The sequence below is a fragment of the Cavia porcellus genome, unplaced genomic scaffold, assembly GCF_034190915.1.
Source record: "Cavia porcellus strain 051 isolate PalLab524CR breed Dunkin Hartley unplaced genomic scaffold, mCavPor4.1 scaffold_29, whole genome shotgun sequence".
Lineage (NCBI taxonomy): Eukaryota > Metazoa > Chordata > Mammalia > Rodentia > Caviidae > Cavia > Cavia porcellus.
The window spans coordinates 12339838-12359090 of NW_026947512.1; positions in this window are offsets into that span (position 1 = coordinate 12339838).

Sequence of the window (19253 nt, forward strand, 5' to 3'; positions counted from 1 at the left end):
AATGCAGGATGCAGTATGGTTCTGGTCCTGAATGGCAGGGGACTCAAACTGGGAATCAGCCCCAGGAGTCTCTCTTCTGCCGTTCCCAGTCAGGGAACCATATGATAGAACTGTGGGGGACTGGCGGCGGCTGAAAAGATAAGAGGTATGAAATATAATTGACCTTTATTTTGAGAATGTGAGGAGAGACACCCCCAATCCCCTGGGGCACAGCATCTCCACCCCGGGGTTGTCGATCTCTCTGTGGAACACCTGGAGTGAGGCACATAAGTAGCCTTGGTTTGGGGTGGAACCTAAAGGGGCATCAAGGATGCATGGGTAGCCCATTGGTCTTTGTTTGGCACCATAGGTAAATTCCTAGGGGGCAGGGAAGATGGAGTCACAGGTAAATTCCTAGGGGTGAGGGAGATAGGAGCTCCTTGGTTCTGCCTCTAAGGCTTCACTGGTTACAGTGTCCTATCTGGGCCAAAACCCTTTCAATACCAACAACATAAAATCATCTTCAGCCATTACTGATGGTTTTATTAGTAAAATACCACGTATTGAGTATTCATTGTATACCACACATGTTAGGCATAGTAGCTATTTAATTTTATTTTGCCAAGGATCTGAAGTAGTAACTATTATAGTCCTATTTTATATATGTTAAATTAGGACACTAGGATGTACACTTTCCCCAAGTCTTGCAGCTACTCAACACTGTAGTGAGGCTCAAATTCAAGGTCGACAATAGCTGATACCGAGGACCACACTCCTATTTGTTGCTTCTCTGCCTCTACCGGGCATAATATGTACAAAAAGGGAAAGTCTACTCCGCATGCTCACAGTTAAACATTCTGTTTTCCTGCCAAGCTCCTCCTCCTGGTTCACTTTGTTGGTTAAAGGCATCATAATCATTCCTGAATCCAGAGGCCCCAGTACCTGCTACTTTCCTTCCTCACCCTGTCTCTGCCCTCAAGTTTGTGGACCATGGTTTTCCTGGCTATAGTGCTAAGCTTCCTCCAGGTCTGCTGGCCTCAGTGAGTGCTGTTCTAATGAAGAGGGTGATATACGTTAGTTTAATGAATAAATGAAAGGAAGAAACAAAATGAGACAGAGCGTCATGGTGTTTGGAGTTTAACTGTCAACTCTGAGTATGCCAGTGATTGGCTGGATAATCTGGAAATTTTAAAAATCATTGAGAAGAGACTAAGGAAAAATAAAGTGTAAGAATCAAGTTTATATTATTTTGGGAAATGATATACACTGTGCTTATTATTTTTATTACATTCAGAGTTAATGTTTACTAAAGATTGTACTGTCTGGTTTTCAGTAGCAATTAAAATATCAAATAGGATGTTATGATCATTAAACATAATCCTTTATTTCAACCTCTCTATGCATGTATTACTTAATACTAAAATACATCTTGTTCCTCAAATTAAATTTTGGGCAAGTCTTTGAAATCTCCCTCTTACAGTTACCTCTGTAACAGAATGTGGGTGATTAGAGCCTTCTCAATGGTATTCTTAGTAACCACTTACCCATTCCATGGGACCAAGCCTGAAAGGAGGTTGTTGAAATGCAAATGTAAATGTCACTTCGGAGAGTTGTCACACGAAAGCTATTGATGCTTTTTCTCCCCTTGTATTCCTCCAAAAGCTGGTTACATAGTTTATTTTGAGCTTGAAAGTATGAATTTAAGGGCATTTAGTTTCTCTGAGGTATGGTATGGGGGTCAACTGACATAGCATTCAATTAGGAACAGACAAAATATTGCCTCAGGAACAGGATAAGTACTCAGAATGTTCCGTAATATGTCAAAGTCCTTGCAAAATCTAGAGTTTCTGTCCCCCAGCGCAGAGCTGCACACATGCTTTGAATGGTATTTGGGAACTGGTTGACGTTATTCATTTTCTTGTCTATAACAAGGAACAGAAGGATGTTAAAAGCCTAAACACAGACTTTTATCATATGGGTTTTCTTGGAGTTCTGCAAAGTTCTGAGGGGAGAAAATACTTTTACTTTCATGTAGATTCTCATTATTACTGAAAGGGATAGAAGATTTTCACTTTTTCTACTGATTTATATAGCTGTAAGCTTCTTAGGTTTTTGAGGTTTGAGGCTAGAATAATAAACATAACAAAAATAAAAAATAATCAATATATTATTAAGAAATAATCTCTAAAGGCTCTTTCTGTGTAGTGCTGTACTTGTATGTATGTTGAACTGTTTTTAAACAAGAAAAATACCACTTTAGTAATTTTTAGGGTATCACAATCTGTATTTACCATTATAATTAGTTTTAAGACAGAGCATTCTATGATCTATTGAGGCAGGAGATTAGGGCATTGAAAGGGTTTTGGCCCAGACAGGACACTGTAGCCAGGAAAGACTCAACTGGAAGCAGGAAGCCCCTATCTCCCCTGACCCTAGGAAGTTACCTGTGACGCCATCTTCCCGCCCCTGGAAATTTACCTATGGTGCCAAACCTAGGACCAATGGGCTACCTGTGCATTCCTAATGCCCGCCTTAGGTTCCACCCCAAACCGAGGCTATTTACATGCCCCCACGCCACGTGTCCACCAGAGAGATCACCGGAAGCCAGCAGTGGGGGTGCCAGTCATCTCTCTCTGTGTTCTCAGAATAAAGGCCGCTTTTTATTTTATACTTCTCATCTTTTGGAAATATTTTTCATCTTTTGGAAATAATCCTAGCAGGCATGGTAAACTGGTTGGGGAAGTGGACGTGACCTGCCAATCACAGAATTTTAGATGCATATGCAGAACAGCTCCTAAAGTCCTGTATTTGGACTAATCAGAAAGTGTTATCATCAGTTCTTTGAGCAAGAACCCAGTAGGTTTTTGATCAAATGACCTAGACCTGATGTCGACCTGAGGAGTGGGAGATACACAAGATGGTCACTGTTGAGCTCTTGACCACTGTGCTCTCTCTTTCACAGTGGCCCACTCTCAACTTGCAAAATGAACTTCTTTTCTTTTTAACTGGCCTGTGTGCATTCTGCAGAACATGTCTCTTTTTGTGTCTTTAATAAACATAAAACCTTGCTACTTTTTACACTGATTTGTCCAAATTTTTTTGTTGTTTAAGACAGGAAGAACCTAGAAAGATTTTTAGAAGGAGTCTTCAGAAGCCTAGAACCCAGTAGCACTATTCCTTAGAGCAACTAGAACTTTTCAGCTCTTGAAAATGTCATTTCATTGACTATTGTAAGTCAATTAAGAGCCAGGCAATCAACAAAAATTTATTCTACTCCTACGTACATGGCAGGCATTGTGCCAGGCACTGTGTGTTACTTTACTTCTGTGAGGGAAGTGACAATTACTCATTGCTCTTGATCCCCCTTTTCCTCTCTCAGAGCCGTTACATCTATTGTCCATCCTGCACTTAACATACAAGCTTTACCCAGATGCACTGCAAAATATTATTCTATTAATAAATGGCATTGATAAAATGTACCAAGTTATTTTTGTATTTTTCATTAAAGGTTTTTTATACCCTTAAATTGTGTTTGTAATGTTTTAAATTCTTGAATATTGATGAAAATACATTTCTTATAGATAATAAATACTTCTTAGTTCGTTGATAGTTAAATCTGAGTTTATTAGCAGCTAAATAGGACACTGGGAAGCTAGATCCTAATACCGTGAGAACCCACTGATACTTCTCATTTCTCTTTGTCTTTGAGGAAAAAATTTAGGCAACTTATGTAGACAGTTGTATAGGTTTAGGCAGAGTTTGTGCAAAATGATAGATTTTTTTTTTAGAGAGAATGCACTTTTAAACATGAAGGTGAGAAAGCAGAAATATAGCAGTTGCACTTAATTAAGGCTCAGCTACATTCATTTGATTAAGTGAGCCTTTAAGGCATGTCACTGCCTGCCTCTGGGTCATTTCTTACACTTGGAAAATGATGCTGCTTTGACCCTCTTCAGAGAGAGAAAACATTTCTATTTCTTCCCTATGTGGAATGTTATCATTTAGCTCATTTTGAGATCTTAAGATTTTTCCAATCCCTCACCCATGGTCTGGACAATGTATTTGTCAACATGTTCAGAGGAGGTGACACTCTCTTGTATTAAGAAAAGAAAGAAAAAAGAAAAAAAAAAATCACCTCTTTGCTTTTCATATAGTTCTCAATTACCTGTTTCCCAGTCTGCTAATGTCTAACTTTCTATCTAAAAATACTTCGTACTTTATGAGAAGACAGATGTTTGAAAGTTCAAAATAGAAGAATAACATAAGAATGATAGGGATTAATGAAAGAGAGGGAGACAACATAAAGGATGTCAAGCGGATATTTAGAGAAGTAATAGCTGAAAATTTCCCAAGCATGAGATCAGAAACTGACATCAAGATCAGTGAAGCATATAGAACTCCAAACACTCATAACCAAAATAAAACTACACCCAGACATATAATAATCACCATCCCAGAAATCCAACACAAGAATAGATTACTAAAAGCTGTCAGAGAGAAAAGACAGATCACTTATAAAGGAAAACCTATCAGAATCACAGCAGACTTCTCAGCACAAACGATAAAGTCAAGAAGAGCATGGAGTGAAATATTCCAGATCCTAAAGCAAAATGATTTCCAACCAAGACTGATATATCCTGCAAAACTATCATTCAAAATAGATGGTGCAATACGATACTTCCATGACAAAGAACAGCTGAAGAACTTCATGAACACCAAACTGACCCTGCAAAAAATATTGAAAGACAGTTTAGATACACAAAGGAAAAAACCACTAAGCAAAGCAAATAATTAAACAGAACAGAAAGATAAAGATGCAACAGCAGAGAGATAACATTCCTACAATTAACCAGCATTTAACAGTAATAACCATTAATGTAAATGGTCTCAATGCACCAATCAAAAGAAACAGACTAGCAGAATGGATCAAGAAACAAAATCCAACCATATGCTGTTTACAGGAAACCCATCTAACCCAGAAGGATACTCACAGACTGAAAGTCAAACGATGGAAAACAATTCTTCATGCAGCAGGAATCCAGAAAAAGGCAGGAGTAGCCATTCTGTTTGCAGACAACGTGAACTTTAAACCAACAATGACCATAAAGGACAAAGAAGGTCACTACATACTTGTAAGGGGAAAACTCCAAGAGGAAGAGATAACTATCTTAAATATATACGCACCAAACTCCAGAGCACCAAGTTATATAAAACAATTATTAACAGAAATGAAAACTCAAATTATCAGTAACACAATTGTAACAGGAGACCTTAATACGCCATTGACACCAAGGGACAGATCAACCAGACAGAAAATGAGCAAAGAAATAACAGAACTGAATCATACCTGTGAACAAATGGGTTTGATAGACATATACAGGATGTTCCACCCAACAACATCAGAATACACATTCTTCTCAGCAGTACATGGATCATTTTCTAAAATAGACCATATATTAGCTCACAGAACATATTTAAACAAGTGCAAAAGAGCTGAAATCATCCCTTGCATGTTATCGGATCATAGCGCTCTGAAATTAGAAATTAATGATAAAAGATACTGCAAAAATCCCACAAACACATGGAAACTGAATAACACACTCTTGAGTAATCAGTGGGTCACAGAGGAAATTAAAGAAGAAATCAAACAATACCTAAAAGAAAATGAAAATACAGATACAACTTACCGGAACCTGTGGGATGCAATGAAAGCCGTCCTGAGAGGAAAATTTATTGCACTGAGTTCCCACATCAGGAAAACAGAACGAATACAAATAAATAACTTGATGCTACACCTCAAACAGCTAGAAAAAGAAGAGCAAGTCAAGCCCAAAGCCAAAAGAAGAGAGGAAATTATAAAAATCAGAGCAGAAATCAATGCAATAGAGACTAAGAAAACAATCCAAAGAATCAACAAATCAAAGAGTTGGTTCTTTGAAAGAATAAATAAAATCGATAAGCCCCTAGCCAACCTTATTTAAAAAAGGGAAGAAAAAGCTCAAATTCATGCAATAAGAAATGAAAAAGGAGAAATCACTACAGACCCAATAGAAATACAGAAGATCATCAACACCTACTTCGAAAACCTCTACTCTCAAAAGTTTGATAACACAGAAGAAATAGACAGATTCTTAGAAGCATATGAATTGCCAAAGCTAGATCAAGAGGATGTAAAACTGTTGAATAACCCAATCTCTGTTACTGAAATTGAAAATGTAATTAAGTCCTTACCCACCAAGAAGAGCCCAGGCCCAGATGGATTCACTGCAGAATTCTACAAGAAATACAAAGAAGACCTAATGCCGACACTCTTCAAACTGTTCAATGAAATTGAAAGGGAAGCAATCCTTCCTAAGTCGTTCCTGGAAGCAAATATTACTCTAGTACCAAAACCTGAGAAAGACCCAACTAAAAAAGAGAACTATAGACCGATCTCCCTAATGAACACAGATGCAAAAATCCTCAATAAAATATTGGCAAATAGGATCCAGCAAATCATCAAGAAGATTATACACCATGACCAAGTGGGATTCATCCCAGGAATGCAAGGATGGTTCAACATACGCAAATCAATAAATGTAATCCACCATATCAATAAAGCCAAAAATAAGAATCACATGATCATTTCTATAGATGCAGAAAAAGCCTTCGATAAGGTCCAACATTTATTCATGATAAAAACTCTACAGAAAATTGGAATAGATGGTCTTTACCTCAATATAATAAAGGCCATTTATGACAAACCAACAGCCAGCATCATTCTAAATGGCCAAAAATTGAAAGCCTTTACTTTAAAATCAGGCACAAGACAAGGATGTCCTTTATCACCACTCCTATTTAATATAGTACTGGAAGTACTAGCCAGAGCAATTAGGCAAGAAAGAGAAATAAAAGGGGTAAAGATAGGAAAAGAAGAAGTTAAGTTATCATTGTTTGCAGATGACATGATACTCTACATAGAAGACCCCCTAAACTCCATTGAAATACTCTTAGATACAATAAATAAATTCAGTAATGTGGCTGGATACAAAATCAATACTCAGAAATCAATAGCATTCCTATACACGAACAACAAAATTACAGAGAGGGAAATAAGAGAAACTGGACTATTCACATTAGCAAGCAAAAAAATGAAATATTTAGGAATTACTCTTACGAAAGAAGTGAAAGACTTATACAGTGAAAACTATAATACACTGAAAAAAGAAATTGAAGATGATCTCAGAAAATGGAAAGACATCCCTTGCTCATGGATAGGAAGAACAAACATTGTGAAGATGGCCATTCTCCCAAAACTCTTATACAGATTCAATGCAATCCCAATAGAAATACCATCAACATACCTTATAGATCTAGAGAAATCACTCCTAAATTTCATCTGGAACCAGAAGAGACCTAGAATCGCAAAGGCAATTCTAAGCAGCAAAGGCAAAGCAGGAGGCATCACAATCCCTGACTTGAAATTATACTACAAAGCAACAGTAGTAAAATCAACATGGTATTGGAATCAAAATAGAGGCGAAGATCAATGGAATAGATTAGAAGATACAACCACAACTACAAACACACTCAACCACCTTATCTTTGATAAAGGAGCCAAGCAGGTTCACTGGAAGAACGATAGTCTCTTTAATAAATGGTGCTGGAAAAACTGGCTCTCCATTTGCCGAAAACTAAAGCTAGACCCATGTCTATCACCATGTACTAAATTAAAATCTAAATGGGTCAAAGATCTGAATATTAAAACAGAAACACTAAATCTATTGGAAGACAAAGTGGGTAGAAACCTTGGAGACATAGGAGTAGGTAGAGAATTCATGAACAGGACTCAAACCGCACGGGAAACACTTCCCAGAATCAATAACTGGGACCACATCTTATTAAAAAGTTTCTGCATGTCAAAAGAAATCTCCAGCATAGTGAAAAGAAAACCCACAAACTGGGAAAAGATTTTAGTGAACTCTCTCTCAGACAAGGGACTCTTGTCTAAAACATATAAAGAATTAAAAAAACTCAGACCTCCAAAATTCAAAGATCCAATCCAAAAATGGGCATCTGAGATGAATACGCAATTCTCAGATGAAGAAATGCAAATGGCAAATAAATATATGAAAACATGCTCATCATCATTGGTCATCAGAGAAATGCAAATTAAAACCACACTGAGATTCCATCTCACTCCTGAAAGAATGGCCAGGATCAAGAAAACCAACAACAACAAATGCTGGAGAGGATGTGGGGAAAAAGGAACTCTCCTGCACTGTTGGTGGGAGTGTAGACTGGTACAGCCTTTGTGGAGGTCTGTCTGGAGGTTTCTCAAAAAGTTGGGATTGGAAATCCCATTTATTCCAGCTATTCCACTTCTAGGCATATTCCCAGAAGAACTGAAAGCATCATACCACAGTGATTTATGTGCACCTATGTTTATAGCAGCACAATTTGTAATCGCCAGATCTTGGAAACAACCCAAGTGTCCATCAACTGAGGAATGGATAAAAAAGTTGTGGTATTTCTATACAATGGAATATTATTCAGCTATAAAGAAGGATCACATTGAGATATTTATCAATAAATGGGCGCAGCTTGAGACCATACTCATAAGTGAAATAAATCAATCTCGCATGTATGAATACCGAATAGTTTCCCTAATGTAAGTAATGATTCAAATATATGAAAATATGTGGCAATCATGATTCCCCATTATGTGGCCTTGAAGCCTTATAAAATTTTCACTTATTAATTAGAAAGGCTTTATTCCGGGCTTCTTGATATGGAAATATTTGAAGCTATAGTATATGAAGTTTTATCCAAATATCTCAAGGAAAAAGACAGACACTATGGTAACTATTATTCTTTAAAAAAATTATTTAGTTATTTCTTATGTTTATTTTAATTAAGGGAAAAATTTAAAAAATTAGGATATATAATAGTAACTCTTTTCGATTTCCTATTAACTTGTTTTGAAGTCCTGTAATGCTCCCACGATCTTGTTTTGACTGATTAGACTCTGTTCCATTCTGTGGGATAGTATCAGGTCCGAGGGTATAGGCAACTACTTTGAAGGCAGTAAGATTCACTAAGATGCCCATTCTGGTTTGACTATTGTCTCCTTTGGAAGTCCTGTAATGTTTACAATGTCTAAGTTTTATTGGTCTTGTTCTCTACTGTTTTGTCCAACTTTATAATATCTAATGAGATAGACAAATCTTTTTAAGGAAACAAGAGACAACGTTGATAACTATTGTTAATAACCGTATACTCTGTTCTACATCATGTGCTAAGTCTATCCTTGGTTTTCACTGACAGCTTTGTTCTGCCATATTTGACTTTATTCTCCCCCCCCAAAAAAGTAATAAGAACTAAGGAGTAATAAAATCTAAAATGTGTAAATTTTGTTGTAAAAAGAGAGGAAGGGGAAAAAAGAGCTCTAACGGATATAACAGCAAGTGTGTATAGGGATGTTGAATAGCTGACTATATTAATGTTTTTGGATCATTGAACACAGCTGTTTGTAGTCTCTCTGTTTGAATGTCTACTTTGTATTCTTTGATACTGTGATTTGAGCAACTATTTCCAAGATGATAATATGTAATCTATTAACAGGTGATTTCTTACTGTTATGCTTTTTTTTGTAGTTCTGTATTATATGTAACCTTACACTGCTTTGTTTTGTTTTGTGTTTTTCTCTTTTTCCTCTTAAATAAAAAAAAAAAAAAAGAAAGTTCAAAATAATGTATCTATGAATTTTTGTTGATAGCTTATTGAATTCATAAAATATGGAGCCCAAAGTCAGAGCCAGTAAATTGCTTAATACATTCCTGATATAATTAACGCCACTTTATCTTCTCATTCACAGACACTTATTACATTCCTGTTGTGTTATAAAAACAAACATAAAATTATTTCTGGTAACAAAATTCTGAGTATCTGAATACTCACTGTACTGTATCGTATGAATTGAGGTGGGGTGAGTCAGAAGCCAGGACAACAGTCTGGCATGAGTAGAAAGAAAGGTATGAATAGATGAAATGGATCAGAAATAAAAAACTGTTGGTGTCTGGTGACTAGTCCATGTGGGTGGTAAAGTTGGGAAGGACTTTATTCATTTATTCAAAAATATTATTTTACTCCTCTATAATAAAAATGGGGAAATATTAGGGCACAATTATAATGTAGGAACCCATTCATAAGATAGCAAACTTACAGATATTTCATGACCAATTAGAAGTCTCTGGCCAAGTTTCTTTTCTGCAATTTCTGCTGAACTCAATTGACCTTGATGGTGTCTACAGCCCAGCTGCTACTCTGGGTCAGGGTACTTGTCTGTACTTTAGGGCAGGTGGGCTAATTCAAGGGTCCCCTTTATATGGTAAAATCTTTAACTATGCTCTCTCTGAAAGGGGCCCCTCCCCTTGTTCCTGGAGTGTTTCTATATTATGATAAACAATTTCCTTTGTTTCAAGACTAGCCTACCTGTCAATATATGACTCAATGCACGGAAACAATTATGTAGCATTTAGTCACGTGCTTTGTACCCCTCACTTCTAAATTCTAAATAAACTAAACTCTTCCTAAACTCAGCACTGTTGCCTGTGAGGAATTATTTGGCAATAGTCCACTAGCGTGAAGATTCAACAGTCTGCTGGTGTACAGATTAAATGCTGCCTTCATAAAAAAGTATTATTTGAAAAAGGCACGACAATATAAGAAACAATGAATATATAATTGAAAGAAAAAATAATGCAATAAGAGGAATTTAATGAGGTAGCTATTATACAAGGAACTCTTGTACTGAAAACTCTGGGGAGATGACTTAAGAAAGCTAAGGTCTGAAAATTAGAAAAAACCAACTCTGACATATTGGCAAGGACTTGCTTCTTCCTTATTTTGATGTGACTATGTTTATGTATTAATCAGTGTTTTCCTTCTTTTCCCATCTGTCTGCCATCTAATATAAGATGAACTAATTTCATTGAACTTTATATTTGATATTTTAAATTATGAGACATCAAGGAGGGAAGACAGCCTGATGAGGAGGCACACATGTGTAATCATGGCACTCTGGGAGGCTGAAGAAGGATGATCAGAAGTTCAAACCCAGCCAGGAGGTGGGGGGTTGGTTTGACTCAGTAAAAGAGGAATAAACATCATCTAAAGATGGACAAAGGAAATTGTTCCTTATTTAGAACTGAGCTAACAAGGTTTTGGTTGCTTAAAAACATCAGCGCCAGTGAAAGGGAGTATCCTTTTACTCGTGTCTCTGCTTGAACTTCAAGTATGGCCACCACGTTAACAAGAGGTAAAATGTAGAGAGATTGTACCAGCACCAGTTAGCTAACCTAGCGGTACAGTTTCTAGGATCTTTCCTCTATGCAGTCACAGGGATGAATCTACATAAAATTTGGAAGCTGTCATGAAAAGACGATGAATGTCGTTGCTGCTAATCTATTGGTGTGTCATATGGCTCTGGGGCAGTAACTGAACTGATCTAGCTTGCCTATCTCCCCCAGATCTTTCTTTTTTCAGACTCTCTAGGTCATATTCTGGGGCTGTGTGTGAGTTTTTGGCAAAGTGCTTTAATCCTTGTTGTAAGTCACTAGTGTCCTTAAAGTAGATAGAGACAGATATAGGTTCCAGCTTGTCCACATGGAATTTAGTGTTTAAGAGAAAGAGATGGATGGTACTGAAAATAAGCAAAGAATTAATATATATGATGACAGGAGTCCTTTAAGAATAAAAGAGAAAATAGAGGAAATGCTAAGCACTGTAATTAAAAAACTTTTCTGAAATACAGTGTTTCAAAACCGTATGTTAAAAAGGCACAGTTCATATCACAGAGTAATGGTCCTAATCTGTTACCAGCCATATCGGTTCATGTTCTTAGATTTATTTGCTCAAGACATATCGGTTCATGTTCTTAGATTTATTTGCTCACTGCTGGACAAACCAAAGGAGATCATTTATTTTGGTGATAGAAAGAAAGCTTTATTCAAAGCTGAGAGAATCGACTCCCCGTTTGTAATGTAACCCCCCCGAGCTATAGAACAGAGCTGTAAGGAATGTTTCACTCCCTAATTCCTCCTTGAGATATCAAAGCAGGACAGGAAGGAATACATCTGCTAGTCATTAACCACAAGACGTTCTGTCCTCTGTAAAGATAAAGATAAGTAAAGGAATGTGCTGTTCAAACGAGACTGAGTTGTACCTGGCACTCTGAGATCAGACCAGGACCCTCAGTCTCCATGGTTACTCAGCCCCAGACCCCTCAAATCAGCATCTGCCAAGTCCTGTGCCGTTCAAAATTAACCAATGCGATTTGCTTCTGTAAACCTGCTTGCTTACCGCTTGTGCCCTTAAAAACCCTGCACAGATTCCCCTCGGGGCCCTCCGCACTCGTTTGCCTGAAGGACCCCATGCGCATGGAAATAAACTTTTTTCCCTCACCAAGAGTTGAGTCCTTGGGGTCTCTTTCCCTGCGGCGTCGGCCCTAACAAAAGCTAGCTCTGAGAACATGGAGGGCGTCCATTTACATGTGCACAAGTGTGCAAGGATCAATAATAATAAGGAACAGAGGACAGGGAGAATACAAAGAGACAATACATATCTCCAAGGTCGCGGCATCATGCCTAGCCACCTTTAGCTCTCCTTTTGTTGTAGAATGGAAATGGCCCTGACTTCTGGGGCCAGCATCTGCATATTCTTTCCCTTCCTTTGGCTGAGGAGAGGAGGGGGTGATGGTTATCAAGAAGTTTGGAGAAGTCACTTGTCTCTAAAAGAAAGAAATTTAACATTTACAGTTCCATTTTGCCATGCCAATTCCAGAATGACCAATAAAATGATATTACAGTAAAGTTATTTGAACTTTAAATAAAGGGAAAAATAGATAAACATATTATCATCAAACTCTTTGAAACTAATACATTTTATTAGTTTCTTCTACCATAACAAATTACCATAACAAAATGACTTAAAATGCAGGTTATTTATTGTTTTATAGTTTTGTAAGCCAGATGTCTAAAAATGAGCATTTTGGGGCTCAAAGCAAGATGCTAGCAGGGCTGGATCTTTCTGGAAGCTCTCAGGCCTTTTCGAGGCTCTCAAGGCTGTTGTCACGTGTTAGAGCTCTGCACCATGTCACGTATCTCTCTTTGCTTTAGTCATCACACTGCCTTCTTTCTTCTCTGCAGCAGTAAGGAAGTGGCTACAGTTAGGACCCTTGGATCTTACCACATGTGCAAAATCTCTTTTTTTCCCATATAAGGTAAGCAGAGATTCAATGCATGGGTGTCTGTGGGGGCCATTATTCAGCCTGCTACAAATGTATTAAACAGAAGAAATTGAAATGCATTTTAAAATACACAAGGGAAGAAAATATAACCCAAAATTTTACACTCATCAAAACTGATCTTCAAGTATTAGTATCAAGTATTATTAGAAGGTGAGCCCCAACAACTAAAATAACTAGATAAACATTCACCTATGAAACCCAACCAGGAAACTAATTTTTACTAAAACAAGCTTCAGAAGAACTGACCCTTTGACCATATAGTTACAGTATAAAAACTGAGTAAAGGAGAACAGAGAGACATTTTAAAATGTGTTTTAAATCTTACTAATTGTAAGATTGTAACAGTGGTTACATCACCATTGCTATTCTGAAACTGTGGTGTATAAAATATAGAATAAAATGTCTAATCATCATTTAAGATTTGGCTCAACCAAAATCTTTTAGGATGCCTTCTTTAATTCTAATAGGAAGAAGGGTTCTGTTTTCTTTGAAATCTCTTTAAATAATATGTAATTCTTTTATGACATAACTGTCTATTTTGCATTGTGATTATTTGTTACAAGTGTTTCCTTAGTTTTGCTACACAGCACAGAGCTAATATATAAAAATGGACAATTTGTGAATAAATAAATGATTTATCTTGAAGAAACTTATCATATATAAAGATAGAACAATGGATTAAAAACTGTGGTCAACTTAACGCCAGCTAAATTAAATCAGCATGGTGCTGAGTGTAATGTTTCACCTGCGGAAAGTTGCCAGTATAAATAGAGATGTGGAAAAGGAAAAGCTAGGCATTGTGGGTTTCTCTAAGTGTTGCTGCTTGCCGTCATGACTAGCTTCCCCAGTGTGAGGGACTGTTTTCATCAGAGGAGCTCTGGACCTTGTAGATGATTCATTCTGAGTGGCTGTGATTCATTCTGAGTGAGCTCTGGTCCTTACACCAAGCATTGCTTCCTAGCTCTGGAGGGGAAGGCTGGTGCCATTTAATCTCCTGGGCAAACTCATCATGCTGGCTTTCTGGCATGTACTTGACTGTTATTATTGCAGGAGCTTGGGGCCTCTGTTGCTGAGGATGGCTGTGGTACTTTTCAGGACAGACCTGGTCTTTGTTTTGAGCGAGACTTTTCAGCTCCATCATAGAATTCTCAACCTACTAGCACAGTTCCTTCACCCTACTGGCATAGACTTTCCAGCTCTCACCACTGACCTTTGGGCCTTCCCAGTGCAGACCCATAAAACAGATGAGTGTGAGTTCTCGTGGGCTCTAGACCTCTATTTGGAGTCATGGGAGGCATTGTCATGGGCTCTAAGTTTGCATCTGGACTCATGCAGGACATTGCTGCTGGATCCAGGCTCTTGGTTGAACATTCTGTCTTTAGCGTTGTGGACAGATTTCCTTCACCTTCTTGTGTTAACTCTGGGTGACCATCATAAATAATATTATAAATTCTATGTCCTGATTCTAATTGTTCTCCTCACAACCCCTGACTACAACAGTGCTTATTTTAGTTTGCTTTCTCCTCACTGGTATTCTCTCCTTTCCTATTGCTACCAAGCTCAGCTTGATGCTACCAAGCTTGTCTGATGCTAGTTCAGACCCCAAGAAGGAAGCTTTTAATTAGATGCTACCACTTAGGTTCTTAAGAACTAGCAAGAGTCTTGTGAAGAGAATGACTTACTGTAATTTAATAGAGCTTTTTGTCTTAATTAATTTTATAGGAAAAAGTCCACTCAGACTAGACCTTCTTATGAAATACGGGTATAGAGCCAACTGTCTGAAAGTCTAGACTTCGCTTAGGATAAATATTTTTCCCCTCAGGGCTTCCTAGCTAAGTTTTATTTCTCTTCCAGAAAGAGTTCTCTTGAATGGTACACAAGTTATATTTTCAATTGACACTAATGTCATATTAGCCATATAATAGGATAAACCATACTTTCTTTCTGGACTAAAATCAGTCAGCTCCAATCTTCTGCCATCATGCAAATAAGAATAACAAAACATCATATGATTGTTTTGAGGATTGAATGGAACATAAAACATAATTTATAATTCATGATATTTTCAGGGTGTTTAATAATTTTATTTACATAAACTATAATCTTCAGCCTCACAGATATCAGAGATGATAAGAGCATATCAAAGAAGTACAGAATGTTGACAAGTTATTGGTTTATAAGACAGATGAGCTAAATTGCCTATCTGACACTATTGGCAACAGTACAGACTTTATGATCTGCATGAAGTGTCAGACCTGTAGCTTTTTATTTTATTATTGGTAACTATAGAGGAGTCACATTTGCAATATGACAAAATAAGATACTGAATTGATCCTCACATAAGATAATAACTATTCACAAAAAAAAATGACCTTGTGAAGGCTCAAGTGTCCTACTAAGAACTGTAGGAACATAATGGAGGAGAAATGAAGAGTAAATACACAGAAAAATGCATACCAAAGACCTCTGGACAAGGCTATGAGCAGCGAAAAAGACTTAAGAATAACCAAGGAGTATCACCATGGGTCCCCACTGGCTTGCTCTGCAAAGGATGCCAACAGATTTTGTCACTAAGGTACTCAACAGACATCACTGCTGTAACACCCTGGATAGGGAAACAGTGCTGTACCACCCCTATAGCTGTAGCCATAATTGCAATGCTTTGCTTCCTTCCTCCTGCTTTGGCTCCAGGTCCATAGTACATCATGCATGTCTATATCTCAAAAACCAGAGCCACTATCACAGTAAGGTAACCTGCTCTGCAGAGCTTGGGCCTACTGTATCTCTATGCATGCTTGTGTTTCAGGTCTTGGCTCTGCCACCTCTCTGACTTGAGGCTATAACTTCAGCAAGATCTCTGGTTCCTAGAGTAATGATAGCCTGCATGTACCTGCATACTGGACTATGGTTTTGTGGTCACTCTATAAATGTCCAAGCTCACATATTTTACTACTGTGGCAGAGGAGGGACTGAACCCTGGTCCCTGGTGCCACTACCACCTCAGACATGGTTTATTAATTTATTACTGTGTTGTAGAGCCCAGAAACATGACTGCTTTGTGAGTGCCATTCATCAGACAGTGAAACCCCAGCAACTGTGAGTGTGTTCACAGGCTGAACTCAGCACAAGGGGAATTACCTCAGCCATGACTTTCCCTGAGGGAGAAAGTGAAATCAGGAGAATCGACTTCTGGGAGAACATGGCAGATAGATAGGAGAACACAGCAGCTTCGGAGGCTCTCTGAGAAACCACACTTAAAATCCAGGAATGGTGCCGGGCGAGAAGTCCTAAGCAAGGGGAGATACACCCTGCCGACCCAGGAATAGACTAAACTAAGAGAAGCCAACTAGAAACGCAATCCTGATGATATAAAAGGAACAGATAAGGTCTCAGCGCAGAAGTTGGAGCCTGCACCACTGGCAGCCACAATTTGAATTTCCTGCAGCCACTGCTGCGACCCAATCAGCAAGGCAAGGAGAGAGGCATGAAAGCTCTGAGAGTGGGAAGCGGTGAATGGAGTTGAGAGCAGGACCGGCTGGGAGCCCTGTATTGACCTGCGGCGAATGAGCGGATCAAAGACCCTTCCACAGAGTAGGAGGCCTCAGCAAAGGACATACTGGGACCGGGCAGATTAGCCGGAACAAGAAGCTGCAGTGTCCTTAGGCGTATATTCCCCTCTAAAGCGGGATTGTTGGGGAATGCCTGGCCTGGGTGATGCCACTGACTAAGAACCAGTAGGCTAGCCCAAACCAGGTCCCAGCATCTGGAGGTGCACCCTAGCAGTGAAGCCTTTGGTAGGGTGACCTGGAGGGGTGGGCCCAGCAGAGGCTGCCCAGGTCTGTGTCTCCATAGTACACTGCAGTGGGTGGGAACATCTCGCCGGCACAATTCAAACAAACTGTAACAGACAAAGAAAGAAACTGGGCCTCCTATATATGCTTGTATAGCAGGAACAAAAAATATGGGAAGAGGGAGCAACAAGAAAGGGTCCTCGGCCCCCAATCCTGAGACATATGCAATAGCAGACATGGCACCAATAGACATAAAGTGATATCTCCAGAGCCTCATAGACGAGTTTAGGAATGAAATTATTAATGACCTAAAGCAAGATATAAGTAGAATAGTTAGAGAAATGCTAAGCACCACCCAATAAAAAACAGATGGTGGAATGGAAGAACAGAAAAAAAGGGGAGAATTGTTTGATGGAGAAAATAGAGAAAACATAGAATACGTGAAGCAGGGTCAAAGAGATTACCAGGAAACTAAAAACTCTATTGAAAGCTAGCATAACAGCTTGAAAGAAATTAAGGATAGATTATCTGAACTGGAGGGCAGATTTGTAATATGGGAGCATGAAATGAAAAACTTCTTAAAAATAACAAAGAAACAAGCAGCAATAATACAAAGGCCAAAAGATGATAAGAGGATCTATAACTTAAGAATTAAGAACATAAAAGAAGAAGTAGGGACACAAACAAATGGACTACAAAAGCTATTCACAGAAATAATCTGAGAGAATTTCTCTAATTTAGCAAAAGGTAAAGATACTCAGATGTATGAGGCATACAGGACCCCAGCCACCTACAACCCAAACAGAGCTACACCCAGGCATATAATAATCAAAATTCCAGAAACCCAATATAAGAACAGAGTATTAAAAGCCATCAGAGACAAGAAACAGATCACTTACAAGGGAACACCCATCAGAATTACAGCAGACTTCTCGGCACAAACCATCAAATCATGAAGAGCATGGGGGGAAATAATTCAAGCTTTGAAAGATAGTAACCTTCAGCCAAGATTGATATATCCTGCACAACTGTCCCTGGAAATTTTGGAAAAACAAGGTGCTTCCACTAGGGGAATTTGCAACCACCAATTCAACTCTACAGAGAATACTGCAGGATATTCTAAAAAAGTAAAATACCAAGATTCCATAAATAATGGCAGAGAGGCCACAATGAATGGAGAAGAAAGTGAAATGAAGAAGACAAACTGACAACAAATGACAGAAAAAGAGCTCAACAGAATGAGGCAGAGAAGATCGGATGGTAGGAACAACTATTTTGGAGAAAACAAGACACCATAATAGCTAGTGCTGATTTAGTATCATCTTGTTTTGAAGTCCCATCAAACCTGTATTCTTCTGTCGCCATCAGTCTTAACAGGTTGTATCTTATTGGATTTTATTATATGTGATAATATAAGCAAAAACTTTTATAGACAAGGAGATTGTACAGAAACCATGGTTCATTTTCTGTTAGCTGGTTTTAAATACCCTGTAATAATGTCATTCTCTTGAATGGTTTTACAGTGTCTTGATATGTTTGGTGCTACAGTATACAAAGTTATATTCAAAGATTTCAAGGAAAGAGTCACTATGGTAACTACTTTTATGTAAGGATATCTTGAGGTGAAACACTATTTTGCTTAAATGGTTATGTTTTGACCTGCACTGTTCTGTTGTTATGCCCTCTTTTATCTCAATCCCCCCCCCTTTTTTCTTTCTTTTTTAAAAATTATTTACTTCTTTATTTTTATCTTAATTAAGGGAAAAATAAAAAAATAGCAGGATATATTATAGTAACCTACTTTTATTTCCTATTAACTTGATTTGAAACCCTGTATTGCCCTCACCATCTTGCTTTGACTGATTTTCCTCTGTTCTGCTTTGGTAGATAGTACCAAGTTCGAAAGTATAGGCAGCAACTGTGAAGACAATAAGATTCATTATGACGCCCATCCTGGTTGATTATTATCTTCTTTTAAAGTCCTGTAAAGTCTCCAATGTTTTGGTTGTATTCTCTACTGTTTTGTTCAATTTTATTATAACTGATGATATAGGCAATTCTTCTTAAGATAGCAAGAGGCAGTATGGTAATCATAGTTGATCACCTTGTATTTTGTTTTTACATTATCTATTATGTCCATCCTTTTGATTTGACTGACTCTGTTCTGATATGTTGCATTTGGTTTTACTCACTTC